Source organism: Triticum dicoccoides, chromosome 2A (assembly GCF_002162155.2).
Source record: "Triticum dicoccoides isolate Atlit2015 ecotype Zavitan chromosome 2A, WEW_v2.0, whole genome shotgun sequence".
Lineage (NCBI taxonomy): Eukaryota > Viridiplantae > Streptophyta > Magnoliopsida > Poales > Poaceae > Triticum > Triticum dicoccoides.
This window is the reverse complement of record NC_041382.1, coordinates 713,488,574-713,497,171: the sequence shown is the minus strand read 5'-3', so window position 1 is coordinate 713,497,171 and position 8,598 is coordinate 713,488,574. Positions and strand designations below refer to the sequence as shown.

General features: G+C 44.8%; 1 pseudogene; it reads right to left on the bottom strand.

The window, feature by feature from the left end:
- Positions 1-5,083: 5,083 nt before the first annotated feature.
- The window catches only part of LOC119356508, a 7,545-nt pseudogene continuing 4,030 nt past the window's right edge, over positions 5,084-8,598 (bottom strand).

Below are 8,598 nucleotides of genomic sequence, written 5' to 3'. Positions count from 1 at the left end.
GCCCCCTGCCTCGTGGGCCCCTAGTGCTCTACCGACCTCAACTCCAACTCCATATATTCGTGTTCGGGGAGAAAAAAATCAGAGAGAAGGATTCATCGCGTTTTACGATACGGAGCCACCGCCAAGCCCTAAACTTTTCCGGGAGGGCTGATCTGGAGTCCGTTCAGGGCTCCGGAGAGGGGAGTCCATCGCCGTCGTCATCATCAACCTTCCTCCATCACCTATTTCATGATGCTCACCGCCGTGCGTGAGTAATTCCATCGTAGGCTTGCTGGACGGTGATGGGTTGGATGAGATTTATCATGTAATCGAGTTAGTTTTGTTAGGGTTTGATCCCTAGTATCCACTATATTCTGAGATTGATGTTGCTATGACTTTGCTATGCTTAAAGCTTGTCACTAGGGCCCGAGTGCCATGATTTCAGATCTGAACCTATTATGTTTTCATGAATATATGTGATTTCTTGATCCTATCTTGCAATTCTATAGCCACCTATTATGTGTTATGATCCGTTAACCCCGAAGTGACAATAATCGGGATCCTTACTGGTGATGACCGTAGTTTGAGGAGTTCATGTATTCATTATGTGTTAATGCTTTGGTCCGGTACTCTATTAAAAGGAGGCCTTAATATCCCTTAGTTTCCAATAGGACCCCGCTGCCACGGGAGGGTAGAACAAAAGATGTCATGCAAGTTATTGTCCATAAGCACGTATGACTATATTCTGAATACATGCCTACATTACATTGATGAATTGGAGCTAGTTCTGTGTCATCCTATGTTATAACTGTTGCATGAATAATCGCACCTGGCATAATTATCCATCACCGATCCAATGCCTACAAGCTTTTCACATATTGTTCTCTACTTAGTTACTTTTCCATTGCCACTGTTACAATCACTACAAAACTGCTACTGTTACTTTTGCCACCGTTACCGTTACTTCCATACTACTTTGCTACTAAATACTTTGCTGCAGATATTAAGTTATCCAGGTGTGGTTGAATTGACAACTCAACTGCTAATACTTGAGAATATTCTTTGGCTCCCCTTGTGTCGAATCAATAAATTTGGGTTGAATACTCTACCCTCGAAAACTGTTGCGATCCCCTATACTTGTGGGTTATCAATCAACATTGACCCGGCGGATATCATCATCGGGCACAATATCGTCTGGTTCCTCTTGATCTTCAGCAGCTTCCCCCGTTGCAGCATCACCGTATTCTGGGGGCACATAGTTGTCATCGTCCTCTTCTTCTTCGCTGTCTTCCATCATAACCCCTATTTCTCCGTGTCTGGTCCAAACATTATAGTGTGGCATGAAACCCTTATAAAGCAGATGGCTAGGAAGGATTTTCCGGTCAGAGTAAAACTTCGTATTCCCACATATAGGGCATGGATAACACATAAAACCATTCTGCTTGTTTGCCTCAGCCACTTCGAGAAAATTATGCACGCCCTTAACGTACTCGGAGGTGTGTCTGTCACTGTACATTCATTGCCGGTTCATCTGCGTGCATTATATATAATTAAGTGTGTCAAAAACCATTACAGAATATCATGGATAGATAAGTGACCAAATTAATAGAAGTTCATCATCACATTAAAACCAAAGTACATACATAGTTCTCATTGAACAACATATAGCTCTCCAGAGCATCTAATTAAACCATACATTAAAACTATGTAAAACATTTCAATGCAACAACAAATGCGATCATAATCGCAACCAAGGTAACAATTGATCCTACGGCATAATGATACCAAGTCTCGGTATGAATGGCATATTTTCTAATCTTTCTAATCTTCAAACGCATTGCGTCCATCTTGATCTTGTGATCATCGACGACATCCACAATATGCAACTCCAATATCATCTTCTCCTCCTCAATTTTTTTTATTTTTTCCTTCAAGTAATTGTTTTCTTCTTCAACTAAATTTAACCTCTCGACAATAGGGTCGGTTGGAATTTCCGGTCCATATACCTCCTAGATAAATAAAATCTATGTCATGTTGGTCGGCATAATTGTCATAAACAATAAATGAACCAAATAGTTATAAAAGATAATATATACCACATCCGAATCATAGACAGGACGAGGGCCGACAGGGGCGGATACCAAAACCATCGCACTATATAATAACAAGCAATAATAAAAGTAAGAAAATTAGAAAAGTATCTATCTAAAGTAAGAATTCTTTTCTTTCAGAAAGGAGATAGAAACAAGAGGCTCACCACGGTGGTGCCGGCGACGAGATCGGCGCGGGCGATCGACGGCGGTGAAGATGGGGACGGGACGTAATGGACCGCTAAACCTATGCAAATCTCGGGGAAAATGGAGCTTGGAGGTCGAGCTTCAAGAGGAGAAAGCTTAACTAGTGTGGCTCGGGCATTTCGTCGAACACCTCATGTGCATAGGAGGTGAGCTAGAGCACCCAAATGCCCTCCCCTCGCCGGCCAGAAAAAACAGAGCACTGTGGAGTGCTCTGCTGCGGCGATGGGGTATATATAGGCAACTCATTTGTCCCGGTTCGTGGCTGGAACCGGGACTAAAGCCCCCCCCCCTTCTGTCCCAGTTCGATCCACGAACCGGGACCAATGTATCTGGGCCAGGAGCGAGGCCCATTGGTCCCGGTTCATGCCAGGAACCGGGACAAATGGGTCCAGATGAACCGGGACCAATGCCCACGAGGCCCCGGCCGACCTCCTGGGTTCACGAACCGGGACGTATGCCCCCCATTGGTCCCGGTTCGTGACTGAACCAGGACTAATGGGCTGGCCAGACCCGAACCAAAGCCCTGTTTTCTACTAGTGCGTGTGGATGGATACATGCAGGATGGTGACGTTGCGACGGCAGGCCTGCCAAGGTCGATGCGTCAGTGCCTGCTCTGAAGATGGACCGGTGAAAGACCGTGGCGGTGGCCTCTGAGAGTGCGCCGAACCAGTATATATGTGCCCCAGCAACGCGGCTTGGTTGGGGCCTCCGGCTCTAGATGTTAGGCTTTGGTGTGATGTCTATTTAATATTTGGCTTGGACAATCGGCACCCCTTCGTCAAGTGAATAAGAGTAGCGACAGATGTTATCAAGATGGTGGCTTCAGACTACCTGATGTATTGCTTTGTAAGGTCTTTGTGAATAATTAATAAAATGACTGCATGCATTGTCCAAATGCAGAGGCCGGGGGTCATCCTTCTTTTTTCAAAAAAAAACACATAACCTCGACATACATTTCACCATGACTTCCTTCATTCCTACCACTAATATTGTGGGTTCGTTGACCCGGTGCCAGATGTGGCACAGGTCTTATATGTTGCCTGGCCTCACAAACAACAAACAACAAAACGTCAATAAGGCCATTTGGGTAGACGTGCCCCCACGTGATATTTCTCTAAGTGTCACTCAATGCCGTAAATGAAGTCGTTTTGCTAAAGAGGTGGTGGTGCCTTCCTGCCGCCAGCCGCCACAACAAGGATGTGGCTACCAAGATGGCCCGATGGTGGACGGCGAGGACACCTAAGGTGAAAACTAGGTCTTCGGTCCTAGGAGGAGGGTGGGGGTTCTCGGTTGAGGGCATAACCTTGCCAGTTCAAATTACAAAAATCATCTCGGCCAACTTAATTATCATAGGAGGCTTTCAAGAAAACTGTCACAGGTGTGCTGTCTGAGATAATTTTATCAACAACTGTTTTGTTAAACTGTCTTAAATGACGGTCTATCATGTAAGTTCTGTAGTACCGAAAGGTAAGATAATGTGAGTACTAGTTAGGTTGCTGTCCTTGTCTTGATCTTATCATGTTCTGCAGACCACAATCTTTTCTAGTAAGATTTGGTGGGTAGACTGATGGCCAAGTGTGCATGGAGATAATCTAACAAAAGTATACACATAAGTTTTATCTCTAGGTAGTAGGTAGTACAAATTTGGGGAAGCAGATCACTTGGGCTTGCTGGCAATACCCTCCAGCAATGCTCAATCGGATGAAATGCTGATGGAATCTAAACACAGAAGGTCGCATATAGCATAGTAGTACAAATTCAACTATTACTGAGTGGTGTTGTCATTCTACTGTATTTCTACTTTCTCATCTTGAATCAGGACTCGCTCCACAAACGGTAGCACTTTAGCTGGGAAAATATTTGTTGCCCCATTATACAAATAGGGCTGCTTCTTTTCCTATCTTCTTATCCAAAGCTTTCTACAAGGCCTAGCATCTCCACTATTCTCCACACGGGTGCCTCGAACTACATGAACGGTGACAAGGCTCTCTTCACCGAGCTCGACGAGAACATCTCCAGCAACGTCAAATTCGGTGACGACCCCACCATGGACATCCACCTCCATCGATTCATCGATGGCACGGGCTGAGTGTCACCCAATGCACTGCTGAGAAGCAAGAAGGCAGTAGAGGAGGCCATGAGCTGAGCAGATGATGGAGGAAGGGAAACAAGACGGTGCGTTGGTGATCTGACTCATTTAGCTTCCGGCAGGTCCATATGCGGTATGAGTTGCCTCTGCTATTGCCCCCGCTCCCCTGACTTCGGCCTCCACTTCTTCAACGAGATCGTCACTGACTGATTTGTTGTACCTTCTTCAGTTTCTCATGGACATGATCCAACTGCCAATCCATACCTGAGACCATCAAAGTTGTTCGTCAGTAAAATCATCCTACTTATAGTAGAAGCGTGTTGCAGGCTCCATGCTAACAGAGGTTAAAAAAACGATGATGGGGATTTTACAACAATTTTATACAGAGTTATGTCATGTCAGAGTACTGGAGTCCAGGCTAACAGAGTCCTGGAGTGATGTCAGATTCATAACATACACTTTTATACAGTTCGCTACTGTGGTATAGTTCTGTTTTTCATTTTTATAAGTAAACATCTTTCGGAACTTCACTTTCCTTTTTTACTACGATATACTTGGCCGGGAGCTGAAACAAATGGCCACCATATAAAAACAGGCAAATACATGAACATAAGGTACGGCAGATGAAATCGGAAAAGGTGCCTGTGTTAATGAAGGTGAAGATAATCAAACAATAAACAGAATGTACCGGAAATGGTAGAGTCGAGCGACCAGCAAATTAATGTGCAGTCATCAGGATCAGGTAGTCCTGGTTGAGGTTGGTTCGAGCAGTCCGCTGTGTGGTTTTACTGAATAACAAACCTGGAGCAAAATAAGAATACTTTAGTAACGAACCTATTGCTAACTGCCTGTCCATTTTTCACAGCGAAACTGCATCACGAGACAGATGATACAGTAACTAGTATATTTATGTTTCTACTACATTTTTAAATCATATCTCATGCTGAACAGTCAACTACAAATAGAAAATACAAGCCAAATTAGTGCACAGCAGAGGAAGGGATGGCATGATAAATTGTTTGTGCGAGCAAGATCATTGGTGCATTACGGTGTTTCTAGTTAACAGCATTTTTTATCGAACCATGCAAGAGAGGAGAGCCTAGCTAACAGCGTTAATATGTGTTGATCAGATAAGCAGAGGGGCTGATTAACAATACTGGACAAGATGGGATGCGTGATTAAGTACCAGAAAACATACTGGAATCTTTTCATCACTTAATCAGAAAGTAACCGAGAAGAAATAATATCGCCAAATACTACATCCCTGAGCCACTGAGAAACTAATCAGGATAAAAACAAATCACCCAAAACAGCATACTATGGTAAGGCTTTGCTCTAGCATAGCTCACGGCCAGCCACCAACTAGAAGAGAAACAAGAAAGAGTGAAAGGTGATAATGCCCCTGATAAACAAAAAAGACTTACCACTTTGCCCTTATGCTTTCCTGCGTCCATCCATCATGCAGGTAGCTCGTGGAAAGCCAAATGGGTATGTGGCACTTGCACAAATGTGCTGGCCACTGCGGGCGCACAAATGAATTGCATTTAGCAAGAAGGTGAGCATGTAAACTAATTATGTAGGCAAAATGCTCCAAAAGTGTACCTTAGAAGTAGACACAGGTGATTAATTCACATCCTGACGATCAATCCTCACCCTTAGCTTCTCTGTTGCTACAATTCTGCATTGCACGGCTAGCTCCTCACTACAGTAGAATAACTTGAGAGATCTGAGAGAAGTTGGGAGGCCCATGTCTGGCAGCCTTGTGATGCTCTTACAATGTATGATAGATAATGTCTCGAGGGAGGTCAGGCTATTAAGATTTGCAGGAAGTGACAAGAGATTCTGGCATCTCCGAAATTGAAGCTCTTGGAGGGAGGTTAGAAGCTGTAACGCTCCCTCTTGTTCCTCCGTTAGGCTCACCAAGCTCTCTCCTCTCCATTCACTAGCCTCAGAGCCGAACTGTAGGAGTCCTAGAGATGTGAGCTGTTTGCAGAAAGACCTGGAAAGGACAGACCCGTCACTGGCCTCAAGAGTTTCCAATCCAGACAAGGTCGCAGAGGCCCCTTGCTGGTGCGACACGAGCTCCAAAAAGGAAGCTAGGCCAGGGGAGTTAAATACTCTCAGGTATTTCAGGTTTCTACAGAATTGGAGGCCCTCGATGGACTCCAGTGAGTCGCATTTTTCAATTTCCAACTCTTTTAGTGCCGTGCAGCATCCCAGCTGTAGAGATGTCAATTCTGGACTACGCCCTATCGCTAATTTGGTGATGGCAGGAAGGCAGGACAGAAGATGGGATTGGACACTGTCCGTGAGAGCCCTGATCTCAAGTTTATCAAGGGACGGAGGAAACAGCTGAATTTGATTGCCACCCTGTTCTTGCTCCTGCAGTTTGAGATCCCATGCAGAAGACAGCTCCGGGCTCATCTCAATATCCAAGCTTCGGAGGGAGGTGAGGAACTGCAAACCCTCCAGTACAGCCAGCTGGACACACCCCGTGATCCCTAGCTCCACTAGGGAGGTACAGGAATGCAGCTGTACAGACTTCAAACATGGGCCATAAAAGAGACTTAGCTCTTTGAGGTGGAGAAGGCCTTGAGGAGTGAAGGACCGCAGGCTTTCTTGGAGAGGACTGATAGTAACTTTTTCAAGTGCTGGTGGGAGTAATCCAACTTCCATGGTACCATCATCTTTTGTTTCACCCACCAACGATGAGACCAGCTTGGGGCAACCAAAAAGGACTAGGTCCGTAAGAGAGGTGAATCCTGCGAAGTCTCTGTAACCCCCACAGAACTCCAGATCCAGGCTTAGCTGAATGCATAGCGCCTTGAGAGAACATAGGAGATTATATGGCAGTTTCAATTCATGTTCATCTTGGGCCGAGGTCGTCACTGCTGAAACCAAACTGCTGGTCCCTTCCATTTCTCTAGGTTGACTGATTGATAGAAACTTTATCTGCGGACAGCCAGTTAACAGCAACTCCTCAAGGGACTGCGAATGTGAAAGCAGTTGAGATAGCCACCTCCCAGTTACGCCACATGTGCTAATGTTGACACGTTTGAGAGATGGGGGGACAAGGCTGCTTGTAGATGTGCTGTTTTCCTGGACAACCTCTGGCATAATGTTTGACATAGTAAGATTAGGGCATTCATGTATAGATAAAGTCTCTAAAGCAATGAGCTGGCTAAAAGATTCACTTGAAAGAGAGATCAGATTTGGACAGCTTCTTATTTGAAACAATGTTACCCCTCAGATTATGAAATGCCAAGATACTCTCATCCAGCATACACAACTCATTAGATTCGATAGTGAAACGTCTCCAGTTTATCCTCATTGTTGGAAGTGTCGAAACCCCACTGATGGACAACTCAGAAATTAGAGCAGAAGGCGGAAGAGGATGTGACACTATCAAACATGGGCAATCATGGATGGTGAGTCTACAGAGATTAGACACCAATTCATTCTGATCTCCTTCAGGAGGTGAAGATTGGAGAGGTGGAGAAGTCGTTAGACTGCTGCAATATTCCAGGATTGGCATTTTAGTCAACGCCAACTTCTCCAGAGAAGGAACTGACACTCTGACAACATGCAGATCCATCAACTCCAACTCCTTGAGTGCCCCCATTTCTCTTAGTGGAAGGATTGGCCAGTTGCTGCAACATCATTTATCAAAGTAAGTGTCCAACAATTTGCAAATGAACATGAAAAATTAGAGAGAAGGGAATTACTTGATTATATGAGGACACTGCCCGATGGACAGTTTGCTGAGAGATGGAAACCAGGATTTCTGCTCAGCGTCGAAAGAAGAGTAACTCTGGAAAAGAGTGAGCTCATTCAGTTGAGGGCAGTTCTTGATCATCAAAACACTTAAATGGGAAGTCAAATCCATTCCATAAGAACCGGTACATTTTTTCAATTTTGGCATGCCAATCAGGATCAACTCTACCAAGGAAGGAACTGAGAGTTCCATTAAATTCAACATCCTGATCAATGTCAGCTTCCTAAGGGAATGCATTCCATGAGTAGATAGAATTTGCCATTCCCTACACTCCTCCAGATGAAGTATCTGCAGTGAGGTAACTGAAAAGGCACTGGAAAGCCAGGTTGGGGAGATAGCACCACCATATCCAGTTATTTCTAGAGTTTTGAGGTTCTGATGTGGTTGAAGACCATCAAGCACATCCTCTGCAGCCTCAGGTTGAAGGCTCATGCTGCTATTCTCCCATGACAAGAACA